Here is a 15727-nt window from a genome sequence, read left to right as displayed (position 1 = left end):
AGCTATGGTTTCCAGTGGTCATGTATGGATGTGAGAGTTGGACAATGCAGAAAGCTGAGCACCGAAGAATTGATGCTTTTGAACTGTGGTGTTGAGAGTTTCTTGGACTGAAAGGAGATCAAACCAGTTAATCTTAAAGGAAATCAGTTCTGAATAGTCACTGGAAGGACTGATGTTGAAGCTGAAGCTCCAATACTGTGGCCACCTGATACAAAAAAACTGACTCATTAGAAAAGACCCTGATGGTAGGAGGACAAGGGGAAGACAGAGGATGAGATGGTTGGATGGCAATGCCAAACCAATGGACATGAGTTTGAGTAAGTCAGGGGAGAAGTCCGCCTGGCTCTCCCGACCAGCAGGCAGGTCAGACCAAAATGGAGACGCAGCGCAGGGCTTTCAGGGCGCCTGGCAGCAGCTTCCTCTGTCCACAACCATACCACTCTGAACAGGCCCGATCTCGTCTGATCTCAGAAGCTAAGCAGGGTCTGGCCTGGTTAGTACTTAAGTGTGAGACCGCTTGGGAATACCGGGTGCTGTCGTCTTTTTGCCCCCCTCTCCTTTTGCCCCCAGGCCCCAGGCATGGTTAGCACTGCAAAACCCACCTGCCCCTGACCCCTGGCACCCCACCACGCTCAGAGCTGTCGCCTGACTTTAGGTTGGCCAGCCGGCTGGCCAGCCAGCCAGTCAACCGGCAGGCCTGGAAGGCACCAGTATCCCTACTATTGGGTCCCTGAAACCCCAGCCCCTCCCTGGGTGGGTGGCAGGGGCTCCGACTCCCGCGGCACACCTGGGTTGCCCTTGCACAGCCTGGGAGCCCCTCCACATTCAGCTCCCAGGAACCCAGATGACCACCTGGTCTCTGTCTGAGACTCCCTGGGCAAGCAGGGCACAGACTAATAGAGTTTTGCCAAGAAAATGCACTGGTCATAAGAAACACCCTTTTCCAACAACACAAGAGATGACTCTATACATGGACACCACCAGATGGTCGACACCAAAATCAGATTGATTATATTCTTTGCAGCCGAAGATGGAGAAGCTCTATACAGTCAGCAAAAACAAGACCAGGAGCTGACTGTGGTTCAGATCATGAACCCCTTATTGCCAAATTCAGACTGAAATTGAAGAAAGTAGGGAAAACCACTAGACCATTCAGGTATGACCTAAATCAAATCCCTTATGATTATACAGTGGAAGTGAGAAATAGATTTAAGGGCCTAGATCTGATAGGTTTGTGACATTGTACAGGAGACAGGGATCAAGACAATCCCCATGGAAAAGAAATGCAGAAAAACAAAATGGCTGTCTGGGGAGGCCTTACAAATAGCTGTGAAAAGAAGAGAAGTGAAAAGCAAAGGAGAAAAGGAAAGATATAAGCATCTCAATGCAGAGTTCCAAAGAATAGCAAGAAGAGATAAGAAAGCCTTCTTCAGTGATCAATGCAAAGAAATAGAGGAAAACAACAGAATGGGAAAGACTAGGGATCTCTTCAAGGAAATCAGAGATACCAAAGGAACATTTCACGCAAAGATGGGCTCAATAAAGGACAGAAATGGTATGGACTTAACAGAAGCAGAAGATACTAAGAAGAGATGGCAAGAATACACAGAAGAGTTGTACAAAAAAGATCTTCACGACCCAGATAATCACAATGGTGTGATCACTGACCTAGAGCCAGACATCCTGGAATGTGAAGTCAAGTGGGCCTTAGAAAGAATCACTACAAACAAAGCTAGTGGAGGTGATAGAATTCCAGTTGAGCTATTACAAATCCTGAAAGATGATGCTGTGAAAGTGCTGCACTCAATATGCCAGCAAATTTGGAAAACTCAGCAGTGGCCACAGCACTGGAAAAGGTCAGTTTTCATTCCAATCCCAAAGAAAGGCAATGCCAAAGAATGCTCAAACTACCACACAACTGCACTCATCTCACATGCTAGTAAAGTAATGCTCAAAATTCTACAAGCCAGACTTCAGCAATATGTGAACCATGAACTTCCAGATGTTCAAGCTGGTTTTAGAAAAGGCAGAGGAACCAGAGATCAAATTGCCAACATCCACAAGATCATGGAAAAAGCAAGAGAGTTCCAGAAAACATCTATTTCTGCTTTATTGACTATGCCAAAGGCTTTGACTGTGTGGATCACAAGAAACTGTGGAAAATTCTGAAAGAGATGGGAATACCAGAACACCTGATCTGCCTCTTGAGAAATTTGTATGCAGGTCAGGAAGCAATAGTTACAACTGGACGTGGAACAACAGACTGGTTCCAAATAGGAAAAGGAGTACGTCAAGGCTGTATATTGTCACCCTGCTTATTTAACTTATATGCAGAGAACATCATGAGACACGCTGGAATGGAAGAAGCACAAGCTGGAATCAAGGGTGCTGGGAGAAATATCGATAACCTCAGATATGCAGATGACACCACTCTTATGGCAGAAAGGGAAGAGGATGCACTGATCACATGACTGATCATGCACTGATCACGTGGCTATCATGCACTGATCACGTGGCAGATCATGCACTGATCACGTGGCTGATCATGCACTGATACCGTGACTGAGCATGGACTGATCACATGACTATCATGTAGTGATCACGTGACTTAATGGCGCTGATCATGTGACTGATCATGCGCTGATCATGTTTGCTATCATACACTGATCATGTGCCTCTGGAGGCAATAAACAAAGAGCTGAGTAGGCACGAATCAAACAGTCAGCAGGCAATAATCATGGAACTCAGCTGTGAGGAATCATGCTGCTCAGCTGGCAATAATCAAGCAGCTGAGCAGGCAGGAATTACGCAGCACAGGTGGCAATTGTCAAGGAGATGACAGGCAGGAATCGTGCAGCTCAGCTGGCAATTGTCAAGCAGATGAGCAGACAGTAATCACGCAGCTCAGCAGGCCCTGATCACGTGACTGAGCATGCACTGTTCACGTGGCTGATCACACACCTATCACGTGACTGATCATGCACTGATCACGTGGCTCTCATGCACTGATCACGTGATTGCGCATGCACTGATCACGTAATTGTATGCACTGATCACGTGGCTATCATGCACTGATGACGTGGCTGATCATGCACTGATCATGTGACTGATCATGCACTGATCACGTAGCTATCTTGCACTGATCACTTGGCTGATCATACACTCATCACGGGACTGATCGTGCACTGATCACGGCGCTATCATGCATTGATTACATGACTCCACATGCACTGATCACGTGGATGATCATACACTGATCACGTGACTGATCATGCACTGATCACGTGACTGACCATGCACTGATCACGTGACTGATCATGCACTGATCAGTTGGCTATCATGCACTGATTACTTGGCTGATCATACACTGATCACGAGACTGATCATGCACTGATCACGTCTATATCATGCACTGATCACATGACAGCCCATGCACTGATCACCTGGATGATCATACACTGATCATGTGACAGATCATGCACTGATCACGTGGCTATCATGCACTGATCAAGAGGCTGATCAAACTCTGATCCCGAAACTGAACATGCACTGATCACATGGCTATCATGCACTGCTCACGTGGCTGATCATGCAATGATCACATAGCTACCATGTACTGGTCACGTGAGTGATCATGCACTGATCACGTAATTGATCATGCACTGATCAGGTGACTTATCATGCACTGTTCACGTGACTGATCATGCACTGATCACGTGACTAATCATGCACTGATCTCGTGGCTATCATGCACGGCTCACGTGGCTGATCATGCAATGTTCACGTAGCTACCATGTACTGGTCACGTGACTGATCATGCACTGATCACGTAATTGATCATGCACTGATCACGTGGCTATCATGCACTGATCACGTGGCTGATCATGCACTGATCACGTGCTATCATGCACTGATCACGTGGCTGATCATGCACTGATCACGTGCTGATCATGCACTGATCACGTGACTGATCATGCACTGATCACGTGCTGATCATGCACACGATCACGTGACTGATCATGCACTGATCACGTGGCTATCATGCACTGCTCACGTGGCTGATCATGCAATGATCACGCAGCTACCATGTACTGGTCACATGACTGATCATGCACTGATCACATAATTGATCATGCACTGATCACCTGGCTTATCATGCATTGATCATGTGACTGATCATGTGCTGATCATGTTTGGTGTCACACACTGATCATGTGCCTCTGGAGGCAATGAACATAGAGCTGAGTAGGCAGGAATCAGTCAGCAGGCTATAATCATGGAACTCAGCTCTGAGAAATCATGTTGCTCAGCTGGCAATAATCAAGTAGATGAGCAGGCAGGAATTACGCAGCACAGGTGGCAATTGTCCAGGAGATGACAGGCACGAATCCTGCAGCTCAGCTGGCAATTGTCAAGCAGATGAGCAGACAGTAATCACGCAGCTCAGCAGGCCCTGATCACGTGACTGAGCATGCACTGTTCACGTGGCTGATCACACACCTATCACGTGACTGATCATGCACTGATCACGTGGCTCTCATGCACTGATCACGTGATTGCACATGCACTGATCACGTAATTGTATGCACTGATCACGTGGCTATCATGCACTGATGACGTGGCTGATCATGCACTGATCATGTGACTGATCATGCACTGATCACGTAGCTATCTTGCACTGGTCACTTGGCTGATCATACACTTATCACGGGACTGATCGTGCACTGATCACGGCGCTATCATGCATTGATTACATGACTCCACATGCACTGATCACGTGGATGATCATACACTGATCACGTGACTGATCATGCACTGATCACGTGACTGACCATGCACTGATCACGTGACTGATCATGCACTGATCAGTTGGCTATCATGCACTGATTACTTGGCTGATCATACACTGATCACGAGACTGATCATGCACTGATCACGTCTATATCATGCACTGATCACATGACAGCCCATGCACTGATCACGTGGATGATCATACACTGATCATGTGACAGATCATGCAGTGATCACGTGGCTATCATGCACTGATCAAGAGGCTGATCAAACTCTGATCCCGAAACTGAACATGCACTGATCACGTGGCTATCATGCACTGCTCGCGTGGCTGATCTTGCAATGATCACGTAGCTACCATGTACTGGTCACGTGAGTGATCATGCACTGATCACGTAATTGATCATGCACTGATCAGGTGACTTATCATGCACTGTTCACGTGACTGATCATGCACTGATCACGTGACTAATCATGCACTGCTCACGTGGCTGATCATGCAATGTTCATGTAGCTACCATGTACTGGTCACGTGACTGATCATGCACTGATCACGTGACTGATCATGCACTGATCACATGGCTATCATGCACTGATCACTTGGCTGGTCATACACTGATCACGTGCCTGGTCATGCACAGATCACGTGACTGATCATGCACTGATCACGTGACTAATCATGCACTGCTCACGTGGCTGATCATGCAATGTTCATGTAGCTACCATGTACTGGTCACGTGACTGATCATGCACTGATCACGTGACTGATCATGCACTGATCACATGGCTATCATGCACTGATCACTTGGCTGGTCATACACTGATCACGTGCCTGGTCATGCACAGATCACGTGACTGATCATGCAATGATCATGTAGCTACCATGTACCGTTCACGTGACTGATCATACACCCATAAGGTGACTGATCATGCACTGATCACGTGGCTATCATGCACTGATCACCTGCCTGGTCATGCACAGATCACGTGACTAATCATGAACTGATCACGTAGCTATCATGCACTGATCACCTGGCTGATCATGCACTGATCACGTCGCCTTCATGCAATGATCACGTGGCTATCATGCACTGATCAGGTGGCTATCATGCACTGATCACGTGCCTGATCATGCAATGATCCCATAGCTACCATGTACTGGTCACGTGACTGATCATGCACTGATCACGTAATTGATCATGCACTGATCACGTGGCTGATCATGCACTGATCACGTGACTGATCATGCACTGATCACGTGGCTATCATGCACTGCTCCCGTGGCTGATCATGCAATGATCACGCAGCTACCATGTACTGGTCACATGACTGATCATGCACTGATCACGTAATTGATCATGCACTGATCACCTGGCTTATCATGCATTGATCATGTGACTGATCATGTGCTGATCATGTTTGGTGTCATACACTGATCATGTGCCTCTGGAGGCAATGAACAAAGAGCTGAGTAGGCAGGAATCAGTCAGCAGGCAATAATCATGGAACTCAGCTCTGAGAAATCATGCTGCTCAGCTGGCAATAATCAAGTAGATGAGCAGGCAGGAATTACGCAGCACAGGTGGCAATTGTCCAGGAGATGACAGGCACGAATCGTGCAGCTCAGCTGGCAATTGTCAAGCAGATGAGCAGACAGTAATCACGCAGCTCAGCAGGCCCTGATCACGTGACTGAGCATGCACTGTTCACGTGGCTGATCACACACCTATCACGTGACTGATCGTGCACTGATCACGTGGCTCTCATGCACTGATCACGTGATTGCACATGCACTGATCACGTAACTGTATGCACTGATCACGTGGCTATCATGCACTGATGACGTGGCTGATCATGCACTGATCATGTGACTGATCATGCACTGATCACGTAGCTATCTTGCACTGGTCACTTGGCTGATCATACACGCATCACGGGACTGATCGTGCACTGATCACGGCGCTATCATGCATTGATTACATGACTCCACATGCACTGATCACGTGGATGATCATACACTGATCACGTGACTGATCATGCACTGATCACGTGACTGATCATGCACTGATCACGTGACTGACCATGCACTGATCACGTGACTGATCATGCACTGATCAGTTGGCTATCATGCACTGATTACTTGTCTGATCATACACTGATCACGTGACTGATAATGCACTGATCATCTGGCTATCATGCACTCATTACCTGGCTATCGTGCACTGATCACGTGGTTCATCATACACTGATCACGAGACTGATCATGCACTGATCACCTCTGTATCATGCATTGATCACAGGACTGCCCATGCACTGATCACATGGATGATCATACACTGATCATGTGACAGATCATGCAGTGATCACGTGGCTATCATGCACTGATCAAGTGGCTGATCATACTCTGCTCCCGAAACTGATCATGCACTGATCACGTGGCTATCATGCACTGCTCACGTGGCTGATCATGCAATGATCACGTAGCTACCATGTACTGGTCACGTGAGTGATCATGCACTGATCACGTAATTGATCATGCACTGATCAGGTGACTTATCATGCACTGTTCACGTGACTGATCATGCACTGGTCACGTGACTGATCATGCACTGATCACGTGGGTATCATGCACTGATCACTTGGCTGGTCATACACTGATCACGTGACTGATCATGCACACATCACGTGGCTATCATGCCCTGCTCACGTGGCTGATCATGCAATGATCACGTAGCAACCATGTACTGTTCACGTGACTGATCATTCACTGATCACGTGACTGATCATGCACTGATCTCGTGGCTATCATGCACGGCTCACGTGGCTGATCATTCAATGATTACGTAACTACCATGTACTGGTCACGTGACTGATCATGCACTGATCACGTAATTGATCATGCACTGATCATGTGGCTGATCATGCACTGATCACGTGGCTGATCATACACTGATCACGTGACTGATCATGCACTGATCACGTGACTGATCATGCACTGATCACGTGGCTATCATGCACTGATCACTTGGCTGGTCATACACTGATCACGTGCCTGGTCATGCACAGATCACGTGACTGATCATGCAATGATCATGTAGCTACCATGTACTGTTCACGTGACTGATCATACACCCATCAGGTGAGTGATCATGCACTGATCACGTGGCTATCATGCACTGATCACCTGCCTGGTCATGCATAGTTCACGTGACTGATAATGCACTGATCATCTGGCTATCATGCACTCATTACCTGGCTATCGTGCACTGATCACGTGGTTGATCATACACTGATCAGGAGACTGATCATGTACTGATCACGTCTGTATCATGCACTGATCACATGACTGCCCATGCACTGATCACGTGGATGATCATACACTGATCATGTGACAGATCATGCAGTGATCACGTGGCTATCATGCACTGATCAAGTGGCTGATCATACTCTGCTCCCGAAACTGATCATGCACTGCTCACGTGGCTGATCATGCAATGATCACGTAGCTACCATGCACTGGTCACGTGACTGATCATGCACTGATCACGTGACTGATCATGCACTGATCTCGTGGCTATCATGCACGGCTCACGTGGCTGATCATGCAATGATCATGTAGCTACCATGTACTGGTCACTTGACTGATCATACACCCATAAGGTGACTGATCATGCACTGATCACGTAATTGATCATGCACTGATCACGTGACTGATCATGCACTGATCACGTGACTGATCATGCACTGATCACGTGCCTATCATGCACTGATCACTTGGCTGGTCATACACTGATCACGTGCCTGGTCATGCACAGATCACGTGACTGATCATGCACTGATCATGTAGCTACCATGTACCGTTCACGTGACTGATCATACACCCATAAGGTGACTGATCATGCACTGATCACATGGCTATCATGCACTGATCACCTGCCTGGTCATGCACAGATCACGTGACTAATCATGAACTGATCACGTAGCTATCATGCACTGATCACCTGGCTTATCATGCATTGATCATGTGACTGATCATGTGCTGATCATGTTTGGTGTCACACACTGATCATGTGCCTCTGGAGGCAATGAACATAGAGCTGAGTAGGCAGGAATCAGTCAGCAGGCTATAATCATGGAACTCAGCTCTGAGAAATCATGCTGCTCAGCTGGCAATAATCAAGTAGATGAGCAGGCAGGAATTACGCAGCACAGGTGGCAATTGTCAAGGAGATGACAGGCAGGAATCGTGCAGCTCAGCTGGCAATTGTCAAGCAGATGAGCAGACAGTAATCACGCAGCTCAGCAGGCCCTGATCACGTGACTGAGCATGCACTGTTCACGTGGCTGATCACACACCTATCACGTGACTGATCATGCACTGATCACGTGGCTCTCATGCACTGATCACGTGATTGCCATGCACTGATCACGTAACTGTATGCACTGATCACGTGGCTATCATGCACTGATGACGTGGCTGATCATGCACTGATCATGTGACTGATCATGCACTGATCACGTAGCTATCTTGCACTGGTCACTTGGCTGATCATACACTCATCACGGGACTGATCGTGCACTGATCACGGCGCTATCATGCATTGATTACATGACTCCACATGCACTGATCACGTGGATGATCATACACTGATCACGTGACTGATCATGCACTGATCACGTGACTGACCATGCACTGATCACGTGACTGATCATGCACTGATCAGTTGGCTATCATGCACTGATTACTTGGCTGATCATACACTGATCACGAGACTGATCATGCACTGATCACGTCTATATCATGCACTGATCACATGACTGCCCATGCACTGATCACGTGGATGATCATACACTGATCATGTGACAGATCATGCAGTGATCACGTGGCTATCATGCACTGATCAAGAGGCTGATCAAACTCTGATCCCGAAACTGAACATGCACTGATCACATGGCTATCATGCACTGCTCACGTGGCTGATCATGCAATGATCACATAGCTACCATGTACTGGTCACGTGAGTGATCATGCACTGATCACGTAATTGATCATGCACTGATCAGGTGACTTATCATGCACTGTTCACGTGACTGATCATGCACTGATCACGTGACTAATCATGCACTGATCTCTTGGCTATCATGCACTGCTCACGAGGCTGATCATGCACTGATCATGTAGCTACCATGTACTGGTCACGTGACTGATCATGCACTGATCACGTAATTGATCATGCACTGATCACGTGACTGATCATGCACTGATCACGTGACTGATCATGCACTGATCACGTGGCTATCATGCACTGATCACTTGGCTGGTCATACACTGATCACGTGCCTGGTCATGCACAGATCACGTGACTGATCATGCAATGATCATGTAGCTACCATGTACCGTTCACGTGACTGATCATACACCCATAAGGTGACTGATCATGCACTGATCACGTGGCTATCATGCACTGATCACCTGCCTGGTCATGCACAGATCACGTGACTAATCATGAACTGATCACGTAGCTATCATGCACTGATCACCTGGCTTATCATGCATTGATCATGTGACTGATCATGTGCTGATCATGTTTGGTGTCATACACTGATCATGCACTGACCACGTAATTGATCATGCACTGATCACGTGACTGATCATGCACTGATCACGTGACTGATCATGCACTGATCACGTGGCTATCATGCACTGATCACTTGGCTGGTCATACACTGATCACGTGCCTAGTTATGCACAGATCACGTGACTGATCATGCAATGATCATGTAGCTACCATGTACCGTTCACGTGATTGATCATACACCCATAAGGTGACTGATCATGCACTGATCACGTGGCTATCATGCACTGATCACCTGCCTGGTCATGCACAGATCACGTGACTAATCATGAACTGATCACGTAGCTATCCTGCACTGATCACCTGGCTGATCATGCACTGATCACGTGGCTATCATACAATGATCACATGGCTATCATGCACTGATCACGTGGCTATCATGCACTGATCACGTGGCTGATCATGCAATGATCACGTAGCTACCATGTACTGGTCACGTGACTGATCATGCACTGATCACGTAATTGATCATGCACTGATCACGTGACTGATCATGCACTGATCACGTGACTGATCATGCACTGATCACGTGACTGATCATGCACTGATCACGTGGCTATCATGCACTGCTCACGTGGCTGATCATGCAATGATCACGCAGCTACCATGTACTGGTCACATGACTGATCATGCACTGATCACATAATTGATCATGCACTGTTCACCTGGCTTATCATGCATTGATCATGTGACTGATCATGTGCTGATCATGTTTGGTGTCACACACTGATCATGTGCCTCTGGAGGCAATGAACATAGAGCTGAGTAGGCAGGAATCAGTCAGCAGGCTATAATCATGGAACTCACCTCTGAGAAATCATGCTGCTCAGCTGGCAATAATCAAGTAGATGAGCAGGCAGGAATTACGCAGCACAGGTGGCAATTGTCAAGGAGATGACAGGCAGGAATCGTGCAGCTCAGCTGGAAATTGTCAAGCAGATGAGCAGACAGTAATCACGCAGCTCAGCAGGCCCTGATCACGTGACTGAGCATGCACTGTTCACGTGGCTGATCACACACCTATCACGTGACTGATCATGCACTGATCATGTGACTATTCATGCACTGATCGACGTGCTATCATGCACTGATCACTTGGCTGACATACACTGATCACGTGCCTGGTCATGCACTGATCACGTGGCTGATCATGCACTGATCACGTGACTGATCATGCACTGATCACGTGCTGATCATGCACTGATCACGTGTCTGATCATGCACTGATCACGTGGCTATCATGCATTGCTCACGTGGCTCTCATGCACTGATCACGTGGCTGATCATGCACTGATCACTTGGAGCTGACCATGCACTGATCACGTGACTGACCATGCACTGATCACATTACTGATCATGCACTGATCAGTTGGCTATCATGCACTGATTACTTGGCTGATCATACACTGATCACGAGACTGATCATGCACTGATCACGTCTATATCATGCACTGATCACATGACTGCCCATGCACTGATCACGTGGATGATCATACACTGATCATGTGACAGATCATGCAGTGATCACGTGGCTATCATGCACTGATCAAGAGGCTGATCATACTCTGCTCCGGAAACTGATCATGCACTGATCACGTGGCTATCATGCACTGCTCACGTGGCTGATCATGCAATGATCATGTAGCTACCATGTACCGTTCACGTGACTGATCATACACCCATCAGGTGACTGATCATGCACTGATCACATGGCTTTCATCCACTGATACCGTGTCTGATATTGGACTGTTCACATGACTATCATGTAGGGATCACGTGACTTAATGGCGCTGATCATGTGACTGATCATGCGCTCATCATGTTTGCTATCATACACTGATCATGTGCCTCTGGAGGCAATAAACAAAGAGCTGAGTAGGCACGAATCAAACAGTCAGCAGGCAATAATCATGGAACTCAGCTGTGAGGAATCATGCTGCTCAGCTGGCAATAATCAAGCAGCTGAGCAGGCAGGAATTACGCAGCACAGCTGGCAATTGTCAAGCAGATGACAGGCAGGAATCGTGCAGCTCAGCTGGCAATTGTCAAGCAGATGAGCAGACAGTAATCACGCAGCTCAGCAGGCCCTGATCACGTGACTGAGCATGCACTGTTCACGTGGCTGATCATACACTGATCACGTGATTGATCATGCACTGATCACTTGGATATCATGCACTGATCACGTGGCTGATCATACACTGTTCACGTGTCTGACCATGCACTGATCACGTGGCTGATCATACACTGCTCACGTAACTGATCATGCACTGATCACGTGGCTATCATGCACTGATCACGTGGCTGAACATGCACTGTTCACGTGGCTGATCACACACCTGTCACGTGACTGATCATGCACTGATTACGTGGAACTCATGCACTGATCACGTGGCTGATCATACTCTGCTGACATAACTGATCATGCACACATCACGTGGCTATCATGCCCTGCTCACGTGGCTGATCATGCAATGATCACGTAGCAACCATGTACTGTTCACATGACTGATCATTCACTGATGACGTGACTGATCATGCACTGATCTCGTGGCTATCATGCACGGCTCACGTGGCTGATCATTCAATGATTACGTAGCTACCATGTACTGGTCACGTGACTGATCATGCACTGATCACGTAATTGATCATGCACTGATCATGTGGCTGATCATGCACTGATCACCTGCCTGGTCATGCATAGATCACGTGACTAATCATGAACTGATCACGTAGCTATCATGCACTGATCACCTGGCTGATCATGCACTGATCACGTGGCTATCATGCAATGATCACGTGGCTATCATGCACTGATCACGTGGCTGATCATGCAATGATCCCGTAGCTACCATGTACTGGTCAAGTGACTGATCTTGCACTGATCACGTAATTGATCATGCACTGTTCACGTGGCTGATCATGCACTGATTACGTGACTGATCATGCACTGATCACGGGACTGATCATGCACTGCTCCCGTGGCTGATCATGCAATGATCCCGCAGCTACCATGTACTGGTCACATGACTGATCGTGCACTGATCACGTAATTGATCATGCACTGATCACCTGGCTTATCATGCATTGATCATGTGACTGATCATGCGCTGATCATGTTTGCTATCATACACTGATCATGTGCCTCTGGAGGCAATAAACAAAGAGCTGAGTAGGCACGAATCAAACAGTCAGCAGGCAATAATCATGGAACTCAGCTGTGAGGAATCATGCTGCTCAGCTGGCAATAATCAAGTAGATGAGCAGGCAGGAGTTACGCAGCACAGGTGGCAATTGTCCAGGAGATGACAGGCAGGAATCGTGCAGCTCAGCTGGCAATTGTCAAGCAGATGAGCAGACAGTAATCACGCAGCTCAGCAGGCCCTGATCACGTGACTGAGCATGCACTGTTCACGTGGCTGATCACACACCTATCACGTGACTGATCGTGCACTGATCACGTGGCTCTCATGCACTGATCACGTGATTGCACATGCACTGATCACGTAATTGTATGCACTGATCACGTGGCTATCATGCACTGATGACGTGGCTGATCATGCACTGATCATGTGACTGATCATGCACTGATCACGTAGCTATCTTGCACTGATCACTTGGCTGATCATACACTCATCACGGGACTGATCGTGCACTGATCACGGCGCTATCATGCATTGATTACATGACTCCACATGCACTGATCACGTGGATGATCATACACTGCTCACGTGACTGACCATGCACTGATCACTTGACTGATCATGCACTGATCAGTTGGCTATCATGCACTGATTACTTGGCTGATCATACACTGATTACGTGACTGATAATGCACTGATCATCTGGCTATCATGCACTCATTACCTGGCTATCGTGCACTGATCACGTGGCTGATCATACACTGATCACGAGACTGATCATGCACTCATCACGTCTGTATCATGCACTGATCACATGACTGCCCATGCACTGATCACGTGGATGATCATACACTGATCATGTGACAGATCATGCAGTGATCACGTGGCTATCATGCACTGATCAAGTGGCTGATCATACTCTGCTCCGGAAACTGATCATGCACTGATCACGTGGCTATCATGCACTGCTCACTTGGCTGTTCATGCAATGATCACGTAGCTACCATGCACTGGTCACGTGACTGATCATGCCTTGATCACGTAATTGATCATGCACTGATCAGGTGACTTATCATGCACTGTTCACGTGACTGATCATGCACTGATCACGTGACTGATCATGCACTGATCTCGTGGCTATCATGCACTGATCACGTGATTGCACATGCACTGATCACGTGGCTATCATGCACTGATGACGTGGCTGATCATGCACTGATCATGTGACTGATCATGCACTGGTCACTTGGCTATCTTGCACTGATCACTTGCCTGAACATACACTCATCACGGGACTGATCTTCAACTGATCACGGAGCTATCATGCATTGATTACATGACTCCACATGCACTGATCACGTGGATGATCATACACTGATCACGTGACCTATCATGCCCTGATCACCTGACTGACCATGCACTGATCACGTGACTGATCATGCACTGATCAGTTGGCTATCATGCACTGATTACTTGGCTGATCATACACTGATCACGTGACTGATAATGCACTGATCATCTGGCTATCATGCACTCATTACCTGGCTATCGTGCACTGATCACGTGGTTGATCATACACTGATCACGAGACTGATCATGCACTGATCACGTCTATATCATGCACTGATCACATGACTGCCCATGCACTGATCACGTGGATGATCATACACTGATCATGTGACAGATCATGCAGTGATCACGTGACTATCATGCACTGAACAAGTGGCTGATCATACTCTGCTCCTGAAACTAATCATGCACTGATCACGTGGCCTACATGCACTTCTCACTGGCTGATCATGCAATGATCACGTAGCTACCATGTACTGGTCACGTGACGTGATCATGCCTTGATCACGTAATTGATCATGCACTGATCAGGTGCTTATCATGCACTGTTCACGTGACTGATCATGCACTGATCAAGTGACTGATCATGCACTGATCTCGTGGCTATCATGCATGGCTCACGTGGCTGATCATGCAATGATCACGTAGCTACCATGTACTGGTCACGTGACTGATCATGCACTGATCACGTAATTGATCATGCACTGATCATGTGGCTGTCATGCACTGATCACGTGGCTGATAATGCACTGATCACGTGATCGATGATGCACTGATCACGTGAGCTGATCATGCACTGATCACGTG

At 47.5% G+C, this 15727-nt stretch overlaps 1 pseudogene; it reads left to right on the top strand.

Moving 5' to 3' along the window:
- The first annotated feature begins 423 nt into the window (after positions 1–423).
- LOC139184748 (5S ribosomal RNA) lies at positions 424–542 on the top strand (annotated as a pseudogene).
- Positions 543–15727: the final 15185 nt, after the last annotated feature.

This window comes from Bos indicus, chromosome 8 (genome assembly GCF_029378745.1).
Source record: "Bos indicus isolate NIAB-ARS_2022 breed Sahiwal x Tharparkar chromosome 8, NIAB-ARS_B.indTharparkar_mat_pri_1.0, whole genome shotgun sequence".
Taxonomy (NCBI): Eukaryota; Metazoa; Chordata; class Mammalia; order Artiodactyla; family Bovidae; genus Bos; species Bos indicus.
The sequence above is the reverse complement of the archived record's forward strand: the minus strand, read 5'-3'. Positions and strand labels throughout refer to the sequence as shown.